Source organism: Mixophyes fleayi, chromosome 5 (assembly GCF_038048845.1).
Source record: "Mixophyes fleayi isolate aMixFle1 chromosome 5, aMixFle1.hap1, whole genome shotgun sequence".
NCBI classification, from domain to species: Eukaryota; Metazoa; Chordata; class Amphibia; order Anura; family Limnodynastidae; genus Mixophyes; species Mixophyes fleayi.
In genome coordinates, this window is record NC_134406.1 from 225,562,584 (window position 1) to 225,576,239 (window position 13,656).

Consider the following 13,656-nt stretch of genomic DNA (forward strand, 5'->3'; position numbering starts at 1 on the left):
CAAAACCAAAACACAGGGGCCAGTGGACATCTCTAGTTTACAGTGGATCCTGAATTCAAGCACATGTCCTAGCATACATACGTGACCATCATCACTCGTAATCGGCCATTACACCTGACCTGTAGCTGGTGCAAGTGATACAACAGAAAAGCACATACCATCGAGATTCCCAAAGCTTGAATTGGACGCTGCTGCATGCGCTATAGCTTGGCACATCCTTACTGTACATTGACTAAGTGTATATGCCCAGTTTCCTCCCCGTTCCGCCCATGAAATCGTAGGCTGTAGTAAGGGCCCTTTGCACTCGAAGATGAATTGCTGCACTCTCAGGCGTATGGTTTGTTTCTGGGCATGCGCAGAGCGATTTTAAGCAAAATACGGCACAAATCAGCATTTATGTGCCTTAATGAATCAGACACACAATGCTCTTATGAAATTATATATTTCTAAATCATTCTCTGATGTTTCAACAAATATTTTAACCATCTGCTTTGCTATGATGATCTTTTTACAATTTTGCCCTCAACTAATGTGTTCATTTGATTCTGTGGGTATATGATTTGTAAATAAGTCTGGTGGAGAAGTTCAATTAGTCTCACTGCTTTCAACAATATAAATACTTTGGCCTAGCTCACGCTTCACTGGGCTTAACTACAAAATGTAAATTCAGATCCATAGGCATACAATTAATATGAATGTGTTTAAACCTGCTGCCGTTAAGATCCACAGTGACTGTGGAAAATAAAGATCTTGTAGGCCATTAATGGGATCCCAATTGTAAAGCGCTACGGAATTTGCTGGCGCTATATAAATAAATGTTAATGATGATCCGTTTGTGGAAGCAGCACAGGGTCTACTGAATCAAAGATTTTGTTTGAGGCCCTGAGTTTGCCCTGACACTTTATGGATGATTTATTATATGCTATGAATTATGGTGTAATATAGTTACAATGAGTAAACATGTCAGGACAGTGTCTTGAAAAATGCACATTTGATTCACCTCTTTCTATTGACCAGTTTTATAATAAAGTGGTTGTTTATTTCTAATATATTTTTAGACAGCAAGAAAATGGGTATTTTCAAGCCATGAATGGTTAAACACAATCTTTTTTTTAACGATTAATTGATAATCTACCTAAATGAATCCTACTATGTGCGTGTGCGTGTGCGTGTGTGTGTGTTTTATGGTATATAGTCTGTAAACCCCACTGGGACGGGGACTGATGTGAACGATTAAATATTCTCTATAAAATACTGCATAATATGTAGGCGCTATGTACATAACTGATAATAAACAATATGTGTACACTTAATAAATGTACAGGGTGATTCAAAAGTCGCAGTACACCCTTTTATTTCAAAAACTCTACAGGAAATTGGGAAACCTGAATACTCCAGTAAGGTATGGGTGACGTGGTCTATCTTTTACAGTATGTACCAAACATGGGCGCCATCTTGAAATCGGCCCAATTCCTGTAGAGTTTTTGAAATAAAAGGGTGTACTGCGACTTTTAAATCACCCTGTACATTCCCATGTAAGAGGTATCCCATTAAAATAAGGCTCAAAGCCTGAACTTTGCTACCTCAGAAATTAAGTAGTCTGACATGTCCACAATGGCTCTGTAGATATGCTACACTGAGAACACCTTATTAAAATTGTACTCTCCAGACCTTGAACTACATTAGAATATCTAATCCTGCAAAAGAAAAGCAATAAAAAACATGAAAAATAAAGTTAGCTTCTTTAATAAGTATGATGCTATAAACCAGTTCCTGTATTCGCAATGAAGGACAGAAGACTTAAGGTACAACATAATTAATAGTATCAAAGGGATCCAAATGAAAAAAACTCAATATAAAAATGACAATTAAACCAGTAAAACCACCTGATGACTCAGTTTCATGTCAATGTTCACTTCAGTTAGTACAATGGAGAGCAAAGAGTAAAGCAGCATAGTTCTAGTCATTAGAACTATTGACTTATTATGACAAGGGAAATATTGTTATGGATGACTGACATACGGAAATATCCAACCTTACAGTGAAGGTGCTGATTTTTTTCATAGCAGTCTATTATCACCGTGGTCCTACTTTGCACTGCTCAGCGTGCGCCTCCATAGCAACCTCATATCTCATAGTACAGGGCTACTTAGCAGATAATGAAGCCAGATTGCACAGCATTGAACAGGGGGATCAGATAAATAAGGAGAGAAAAGCAGTGGTTTAGTGCCTGGTCCTGTAGTTTCGCCACAACAGGGAATGATGTCGGAATAAAAAAGATGAAAGTCACAATGGGCAATAGATGTTAATAGACTTGTATAGCTTGGAATCATCGAATAGCAGAATAAAGTCTAGTGTTTGGGACACTAAGAATCTATATCATATCACAAGTTGTAAAGACATGTTCAAATGGCTCAAGTGTTCTTGTTTGCCCAATTATGCTTCCTAGTACTTTAGACAATATTACAGTGTTGTGGAACACTGAATCTGCATAACATTGAATTGTTGCTGTAAATTAAAGGTTCTTAATCCAAATTGAAGTAAGTTAGATTTGAAGGAGGAGTGAGCATTGGACAAGATTTATAGCATGGCAAATAGGGTGCTTTCCTCAGCCCCGGCTTCAGGACCCACGGGGTGTCCTTGATCAGGATTGTCATTGGTTACAACATAAATGTTATTTTCTTTAAACTAATTTTTTAAATTTGATATTATTTTTCATTAAAAAATTAAAATGGAAATTAAGCTGGTTCTCGGAGGCTAGTTTCCACCCTACCCTGATACATACATGGCTGGGCTGTTTTGTTGATGCTTGACACTAATTTTCTATAGAACCCTATAAGATTATCAGCTCCATCTACAATCTCCCAAAAGTATGTTAAGAACGTATATTTATATTGAAATTAAAAATTCTACACACCCATATTGAAATTGTAGGTGTTTGTGATATAAAGTTAGCAATCATTGGGAGTCCTTTTTCCAGCTTTAATGTGAAAAATTGAAAAGTGCAACTAATAAAATTCAAATGAAAAGCAAATGGATATTTTTTAGGAAACAGTAATGAAAATAAAATACATTCAATACCATGGTTGCATAAGTGTGCATACCTCTAGGCTAAGACTTTGTGGAAGCCCCTTTTGCTTTTATTATAGCAGTTAGTCTTTTTGAATAAGTCTCTATCAACTTTGCATACCTGGATTTTGCAATTCTATCCCACTCTTCTCTGCAAAACAGTTCAAAGTCCATCAAATTGCGAGGGAATCTCCTGTGCACATATAATAATCACTTATCGCTAGCATTCCTGAAATAAATATCACCAAGGAAACCTTACTGGCAAGTGGTAATCGCTGACTTACAGTTGCAGAGTGAGACGGCTTTGGGCTTTCAGTTTCAGTAATTGAAAAAGTCAAATAAAATAATGTATAAAATATATTTTGTTGATTTCAAAAATGAAATAAATATATTTAAAAATTATTACATTTAAAAAATGCTTTAATATTAGAATAAAGTATTTTTGTAATGCATTTGTACGCCATTCAGGTGTGGCATTAACAGAACAAGTATATTTGCAGTACAAATACCACCACAATAGACATAGGGAAGCATTTGCTGGCGAAAGCCATTAAAACTTACTGCTCGCAGGATTATCACCAGTGATACAGAATTTATAATTGGCAGCTACCACTTATATAATGGGGGGATGTGAAAAATAAGCCTTATTGCTGATGAAAACACCTTTCCACTGGCAATAGGGTCCTTTTCCCTCTGGCCCCTTAATCATAATTATAGATGCAAAGATGCAAACTAATACACAAACTAGGATAGGTAGCAAAAAGAGTATAAGACCAACACTAAGAGAATGTTCCTCAGTTAATTTGTGCTATGTCCTCTCTGTTGTCAGGGATGAAACTACAACATTCTTATCTTATGCTCGCCAGCAAGAAAGCTAAAGCCATCCTATTTTGATGTGCTACTTTTCTGGTTATTATCATGTATATGGCACTAATAATATTACATAGCGTTGAACAGAGAATATGGAGTCATTTACATCAGTTCCAACCCCAGAGGAGCTTACAATCTAATTCCCTGTGACACACACACAAATTAGGGTTCATTTTGGCAACGACCAATTAACCTATCGGTATGTTTTTGGAACAAAGGCGCAAACACCCCCTGCCTACAAACTGTACATAGGGCACAGGTGGGAATAGAACCTATGAGACAAGCACTGTGAGTCAGCAATGCTAATCACTGTGCCATCGCTTGCAGTGACCTTGACTTCACCCAAAAAGGTGCATTTAGATGTTATTAAATGTGACTTAAAAAAAACAAACATTTTGACATTAATGAATAGATCTCCAGTGATAAAAATGTTTATTTTAAATATGCTATTTTTTTTAAAAAAAATAGTTTTCATGTAACTTTTAGAAAACAATTTATATTGCAAAGCGAACATACAATATATACACAAAACACATCTGTAAGGTATAGATTAGTATTTTCTGTGCATTCTACATGCAAATAAGCTGAATTCATTGTTTCCTTTTCATAATACATACGTTTATACTAGGTTAGGAATCAGGTGGCCCTGAAGCCTAACAATATATTCCTGCAATGAATTGTCTCCAGGTCAGTAACAATGCAAGTGTATTCATTGCCAGATCTTGAAGAAAAAAGCACATTGTTCGTGGCACCTGCATCTTTCATAAGAATCATTAAAAGTGAAGTGATGACTTCAAATAAGAGATGGAAAAAGTGATACATTACATTGGTACAGCTAGGTGAAAACAATGATACAAATATCTCTGGTCCCAACATCTCTTACAAATAATGAAAGGAGATGAAAAGAAAATACATTGTATCTAAATGCATTATGTGAAGCACATTTATTCTTCTGTCGTAATAGAGTTTTAGTCTTCTTATAGGATCCCATACTTGACTGACTTACTTGTGTGATGTGTATACAACTTGTGAGATGAGAGCAATAGAATTTCAAACATTTCAAAACTCCATGGTAATTTGCAGCTGTTTCGAAGGATGAAACATATAGAGGTATAGGCAAAACCATATATTTGTTTAATTGTGAGGGCTTCTAATACATGGCAGACAATATAGTGGGATTCATTTAGGATGCCATCTCACAGTGATTCAGACCTACAAATTATATTATTACATCACAAAACAGCAGTTACAGTAATAGACATGGATAGCCAGGATCAGGCACAGAATTAAGCATAAAGATGGTGGTAGTTATGTGGGACCTGATTCATTAAGGAAAGTTAAGCAAAAGTAAATAAGGCAAACCCATGTTGCATTGGAGGGGGAATTAAATTTAAATTGTGATGGCAGATTTATAGTTGGGGTAGGGCATGTCCTAGATCAACTTTAAATTTCAGTGTAGAAATAAAGCTATCAAGTATTTGTGTGCTACATCAAAAACCAGCCAGTATTTATCTTATGTGCAAAATAATAAACTCATATGCACCCCTTGCATTGCAACATGGTTTTGTCCAGAAAACTTGAGTAAGAAAAAAAATGTATACTATGGTATACTAGCCACCTAGCAGGACCCCAATGAGCTTTACTTTTCAAATAAATGTGCATTCTTTTGTATACTTTCCACCAGAATGGGCTTTGTTTTCCATGCTTGCTACCAAAACAGGCTTGTATTTCTACGTTTGCATTGTTACTCAGCTGCCACGATATGCGGCAAGCGTTAATTTACAGCTTGAACGGCCAGTCTCTGTCGTTGTAGATTGAGCCGCCTTTGGGTTTTCGGTTCCAATAATGGAAAAAACAAAATAATGTATCAAATATATTTTATTTATTTCAAAAATGAAATAAATATAGTTAAACATTTTTGCATTTAATAAATGCTTTAATCTGAGGATAAAGAATGTTTGTAATGTATTTGTTTGATATCCAGAGATGGCATTAACAGAACAGGTATAACTGCAGTACAAGTATCACCATGATAGACATAGTAAGGCATTTGCTGGTGAAATGTAGTAACACTTACTGCAAGCAGGATTGTCGACAGTGATAGAGATTTTATAACTGGCAGTAACCACTTATATTTTGGGGATGCGATTATAAGTCCTATTGCCAATGAAAACACCATTTCCATTGACAATAGGGTTAATTTTCTTTTGATAAATAGGCCCTTTAATTATAGTTATAGGTGCAAACTAATACACAAGCTAGGGTCAATTTGATAGCAGCCAATTAACCTACCAGTATTGTTTATGGAGGGTGGGAGGAAACTGGAGCACCCGGAGGAAAGCCACGCAAACACGGGGTGAACATACAAACTCCTCACAGATAAGGCCATGGTCAGGACTTGAACTCATGACCTCTCTGCTGTGGGGCAGAAGTGCTAACCACTTAGCCACTGTGCTGCACAATTCATAATTTCACCTCTCATTTACTGCCCTTATTTATAATTTGTGCTATGTCCTCTCTGTTGCCAGGGATGAAACTACAACATTCTTATCCTATCAGAGCACAAATGTATATACTCGCCAGCAAGAAATCTAAAGTCCTCATATTTTGATGTGCTACATTTCTGGTTATCATCATTTATTTAGCACAAATCAAATTACATAGCGTTGTACAGAAAATATGTAGTTCTTCACTTCCCCCACCCCAGTGGAGCTTACAGTCTAATTCCCTGTAACACACACACACAAACTAGGGTACAATTTGTAAAAACCAATTAACCTATCAGTATGTTTGTGGAACAAAGGGGGAAACCCATTCACACACAGAGAACCTACAAACTATAAGTTCTCTCTAGTCAGGGATAAAACTACAGCATTTTTATCAGAACACAAACTCCTATGCTTATCAGCAAGAAAAGCTCTGGAGGTGACAAGTGATCGCTATGCTGAATAGATAGAGAAACTAAAAAATGAAATGGAAAAGTTTTTTCCAGGCTGAACACAATAACTAGCTTGATTCTTGTGAACAGCTAAGATATCCCCCATTCTGTTTTGCCACAATCATCCCAATCACTAAACCCACTATTATGTATAAAAAGAAGCAAAAATAAATCTGCTTTAATTACACAACTGCAGTAGCATTGTGGGTATTTATCTCTCTGAGCTGTGACACTAGGATTTCACTATACAAAAGTTAAAAAGGAACTATGTACTGGGAGCACTCCTATTTGCTCCCACCTCCCCTTCAAAATCTGGTGTGTTACCTCATTTCAAAACCTGGGGGAAAATGTATGAACCTCCAATTTATGCAGGTCGCCAGAAATAGGTGACTTTGCAGGGAAAATGTAAAGCAGTGATGGCTTGTAAAGGTAAGTTTGCCCTTACAAGCCATCGCCGCTTTAAAATTTCACTGCAAAGTTGCCGATTTCTAGAAATCGGTGGTTCATACATTTACCCCCTGGTGTCTTTTGGCATTCCCGTGCCTGTATTCTCCCTCCCTGTACAGATGCTGGCACAGCGCAATGTATTTTAAACTACAAATTGTGGTATATAGTATAGTCCAGGCTGTGTACAAAGGGTCAGGCTGACAAACTGTAGTTCAAATTATTATTATTACCATTTATTTATATAGCGCCACTAATTACGCAGCGCTGTACAGAGAACTCACTCGTATCAGTCGCTGCCCCATTGGGGCTTACAGTCTAAATTCCCTAACACACACACACAGACTAGGGTCAATTTTGTTAGCAGCCAATTAACCTACCAGTATGTTTTTGGAGTGTGGGAGGAAACCGGAGCACCCGGAGGAAACCCACGCAAACATGGGGAGAACATACAAACTCCACACAGATAAGGCCATGGTCAGGAATTGAACGCATGACCCCAGTGCTGTAAGGCAGAAGTGCTAACCACTAAGCCACCGTGCTGCCCTATTGACAATCGCTCTACCTTACATCTTCACAGAGAATACGAAGGCCTGGATGCTGGACGGCACAGCATTTGAATAAACGCTGGTGGCAAACAGTAATATTATTTAATATGTACTAGCCATAAGCAGTGTATCATGGGTTACATTGCTGATAGTAAGTGTGAGGAGTCTGACAATGTTATGAGGTATAATTGATTTCACACGCTGAATAAATAAAATAAACTTGAGCACAACAAACCACATGGTGCCTGCATCTAAATGAACATACGAAAGTGCTATGATTGAAACATAATTACCTTGGTATAAACAGAAAACAGTAAAGATGTCATCTTTCCTTGTGTGATGATATAGGGACGGAGAAAATGAAAGAATAATCTTATTATTTTCCTCCCTCTGGATTTCATAGTTTATTATTTTTAGCTGTGCAAGTTCCCATTACACAGATAGCTTAATAGAATGTGTTGCTGGCCATGTGAAATGGAACTGATTACATCCTCTGATCTGAATCCCCATTTATTTCTGGCAGTACAACATGTACAGCACAGGGGACATTAGGAAATGTGTCACTTCTGGTTGTCCAAACTAAATTTGAAGCATTAATATTAATTAGTCATTTGAATTGCTTGTTACATACAAGTTCATGTACATGTTTACTCTTGTAAATAGTTAATGAATTAAAAATGTTGGATACTTTTACATTGAATAAAATAACATCTTTAGTTCTGGTATTATAAGTTATGCTTAGTGTATTATTTTATACTTCTTTCCTACACCCTCACTGTAAAAACTAGGAAGGACAGTTCATGTGAGAGCCCAGATTACTTTCAAACCTACAATACATTGTGGCTGAAAAAAATTATTATACTTCAAAGAAGGTTTTTTTTGTTTTAAATGAATAACCCATATCAGTACCTGAATAATGGGACATCCTGCCCTGGTCCCGTTGTGGAGATCTTGGGGTAAATGTATGAAGCTCCAGGATCTTCAACACCCGCGTGTTCGGCTCTTCAGCGCTTAAATTTAAAGAGGCGCTGCCTTGTAAAGGGAAGTTTTCCTTTACAAGGCAGTGCCGCTTTAACGGGACCAGGGAAGTTTCCCTTTACAAGGCAGTGCCGCTTTAAATTTAAGCGCTGAAGACGCCGAACTCCCGGGTGTTGAAGAACCCGGAGCTTCATACATTTACCCCCTGATGCGTATTATAATGTGCCGCACCATTCCTCATGCTCTGTCTGTAAATGTAAAAGTCTCATTGGCAACAGTAATGTCATCTATTTTTTTCTTTGTTCTTTTCTTGCATCTGTATGCAGTGCACCTATAAATTAATATTTACAACCAGCAACTTAGCATAAAATATAAGCTGCCTTTTATACAGGAGCTGCTAACAACATACATAAATGTATATGTAAAGGTATGTAAATGTATTCATACTGTGACAGAACTTGAGATGACTGACATTCTATTTACTATGCAGTTGAGTGCAGGCTACCATTTTAGTTCATCAGCTGTTTATCACTACAAAACAACAATGCCAGTTGTGTAAACACACATGATATATATACTGTGCGTGTGTATATATATATATATATATATATATATATATATATATATATATATATACACCACATATAGATATGTATGTATATATATACACACATATATACACATATATATATATATATATATATACACACACACACACACACAAATATATATATATATATATATATATATATATATACACAAACACACACACACACATGTATGTATATATATATATGTATATGATAAAAAAGTAGATATGAAGTAGGCGCTTTTTATAAGTAGATATATTCCAATATTCGTACCAAAAAGATGATTGTAACAGAGACTTCAAAAGCTGTGTTGAATTGGTGATTCTTCCAAGTAGCAGTGTCCTCTCAAGAACGTCCAGGGCGATCAGATACTCTCACAAAAGAAACAGAGAAAGATTATAGTGTATTATCCTTTAAAAACCAAAGTTCTAGGACCACAAACATTCCATCATAGATCTGCGTACCAGAGAATAATGTATAGTAGGCTTATCTGTATAATGGTGTATCCTCTGTCACTGGCACTGGATCTTCCAACAGTATTATTCTGTGGTCCTTCTGTATACACAGTAGGAGGTGCTCTGCGGTAGGATACACACATGGACTGGGAAGGTTCCTTTACCCTGTCAGGGAGTGTAGCCCGGCATTAGAAGTAACAGTCAGATAATTATTACGAAGGTTCTTACCAGTAAAGGTAAGATTATGATGAAAAGAAGAATTTAAGAAGGGAACATTAATTAAAGGTGGAAATAATTAAAGGGGCAAGACATAAGAGGAAAATGACAGAATGAGCAAATATTTAAGAGGGGCGTGAGTAAACCAAGGTATGATTTAAGAGGAATGATAGAGGGGAGTGGGTTCAGGAGCAGCTAAAAAGTGAGACAGTCATCTTGAAGGGTCTGCTCCATAACGTATTTTGGTAAACCATCTTGGTTCAAAACTAATGTGCTTTGCAAATGACGTTGGGACATAGCTGTTTGAACAGTTTATCTTATTTGCCCATTTTTTTTTTATTTAACATACTCTTTAAATGGTCTTATATTAACTAAAAAAGAAAGCCAGGGGGAGATAATTGAGATAATTAAGCAATGGTAGGGATGAGAAAAGATAGCTGAGGGGAAAATGTGATTTATAACATTTCTCAATACAATTAGCAAATTAAAATAAACATACAGCGGTGTCTCCAATACAAAAGTCACTTACACAAAACTCTCCTATCGGTTAATAGAAAAACTTCCTCTTCAATGTCCAAAAGTCCCCATCAACTATTCCTACAACTGTTTGTTGCTGACATGGCAGCATGGTATCACAGTGGTCAGCATTGTAGCGCTGGGTCACGGGTCCAGTTCTGGACCAGGGCACTATCTGTGTGGAGTATGTGCATGTGGGGTAGATTTATCAAACCTTCTACAAAGTAAAAATGGAGGTGTGGCCCATAGCAACTAATCAGATTCTAGCTATTATTTTCTGGAATGTAGATAAATTATATAATTCTAGGTGAATGATAGCTAGAATCTAATTGGTAGCTATGGGCAACACATTTCCTTGTTTATAAGTTGTGATAAATCAACCCCTTATGAGACAAAAGGGTAAAATCTTCTGGGGGTACTTGTGGAAAAGAAGCTCTGAAAAATAGAGTAGTAAAGGGAAAAAATATGGAGGTGGGTGCCAGGACTGTACTTCATGGTTTGCTCATGCCAGGACCATTTTCACCACCCATTTGCAACTTGATCATTGATATAGCACCTATATATCATAGCACTTTACAGAGCATAGTTAATCCTTCACATCACTCCCTGCCCCAGTGCTGTTTATAATTTATATTCTTTACCAAACATATACACACTAGGGTCAATTTTGTCAGAAGCCAATTAACCTAGCAGTATGTTTTTGGAGTGTGGGAGGAAACTGGAGCATACAAGACAGTTAGTATAGAATCGGATGTATGGTTCCATTAATGGACATTTTACTGTGTCATTGGCAAACACACAACATAAAAAATAGCATCAAGTAAAAGTATTGATTACACAGCGATTTAATTAAGATGGAGTAATAAATATTTTTGGGGAAACAATTACCTGATGTGACAATGCAGGAGACATACATTTTATTTTAGTGCCAATAATGAGGCAACCCGAGGCAGCTGTCACTGGTTAGTCTGCATTTCTCTTATCTATTTCTGCAGACCACAAGCACTGCAAATTATTTACTATTGTAGCATTTAAACACCTCATCAGTGATTCCACCCTACTTCAAACCAGTATGATTATACAGTTACATAGTTAATGAGGTTAAAAAAGACAAACACAATTCCATCAAGTTCAACGTTTTATAAATTCAGTGTGTATGTAATCTGTGTAATAATGGACCTGTTACATACAAATATAGGAGGAAGCCATTTTGTGAGTCAAATCGGTAATAAGAATGCAGCCAAGAATTCACTAGGATCTAGTGGCAACACTGAAGTACAAAATGGCGCCTTTAATGTTTAGCCAACAGGTAAACATTTTCCGCACGATGAGCAAACTGAATATTCAGCGCAAATATTACTATTACTTTTTGAGCATTTTTTGTGCTGTTTTTAAAAGAATGCAATTTGACAGTACCACGTAGTAACATAATTCCAGACACACAAGAATGAAAAAAAAACTACTGTAAAGCTTATGAAAAACATAAAATGCCCTATTCTGTACTGTGCATGCACAGTAAAAAGGTGTACGTTTCAGTCTTTATACAGAGTAGAGATGGTCCCTGACCCCCGTGTTTTGGTTTTGGATTCGGTTTTGAATCTGGATTACCGTCGTGTTTTGGTTTTGGTTTTGCAAAACCGCCATTGCGTGTTTTGGTTTTGGTTTTGTTTGGTTTTGTTTTGCTATTTTGTTAGAAAATCAATGTTTTTGGGCCTAAAATAACCCAATTTAGTGCTCCAACTGTTTTAGAGATAAGTAATCTAATTGTAGAGGTAATAAATCATCCAAAAAACAGTTTAATTCTTCGTTGGTAGGCCTTCATTTATTCTACACACAAAACAGATTGTCTTCCTCTCCATCTATGCATATTGGCAATGCAGCCATCGTCTTTGGATGTATATTACACCCTACACTTATAGTTAAATATGTAAAGAAATGAAAAAAGGCAGTTTGCTTTCTGTCTCTATAGGCCCCCCTCCACTTGTTTAAAAAACCAAAAAATTCAGCCGTTATAGACTGTACAATATTAATTGAAATGGACAAAGCCAGTTTGGTTTCTGTCTCTCTAGGCCCCCCTCCACTTGTATAAAATACCAAAAAATTCAGCCGTTATAGACTGTACAATATTAAGAGAAATGGACAAAGGCAGTTTGGGGTCACTCTGTCTATGACACCCTACCCTTAAGGAAAAATTGCCCAAACAGAAGCCTTTCAAGATGGTACGTGATATGGAAATGCCACAAGTCCCTTTTTCTTTGGGGGTAGATTGCACCCTACACTTACATAGAAAGTTTTAAAAAGATGTTATCCTCATCATCTTCAGTTTCATCAGTGTGTACATCATCATCACAGACTATCAATTCATCGCCGCTTGAATCCGCCATTAGAGAACAGTCAGTGCTTGGATGTCTTGGATGGTGAAGGCCTTCCTCGTGGAAGATGTAGTTCATTTTTATAAACATCATTTTCTCCACATTTTTGGGAAGTAACCTTCTACGGCGATCACTGACTAAGCTCCCTGCTGTGCTGAACACTCGTTCAGAGTACACACTGGAGGGTGGGCAGCTTTGGTATTGCAAAGCAAGTTTGTACATGGGTTTCCAAATGGCCTGCTTTTCTTCCCAGTAAGGAAAGGGACTGTCTGACATTTCCTACTACCTCTTTACATTTCAACTACCTCTTGAAAGTAATCCTCCACCATCCTTTGCATGTTTATACTCATATTGGATGGAGTTATGGGCAAAGTGACACATTTTTTTGAAAAATCCTTCAAACCAGCCTAGATGTTAAATTGTTCTGGTCTGCCCCCTGCGTCTTCCCTGCTTCTTTTTGGGAAATTTAATTTTTTACGAGCAGCAGTAGCTTGAGAAAGTGAAGGAGGACACGTTGTCAAGCCGAGGCCCAGTTCAGTGGCCAACTTGCTGAGCAATAGCTCCTTGCAAAAGTTCACATCTCGCTCATTTACAAGTAAAGACTCAATGTAGGTTTTAAACCTTGGATCAAGCACAGTGGCCAAAACGTACTGATCCGAG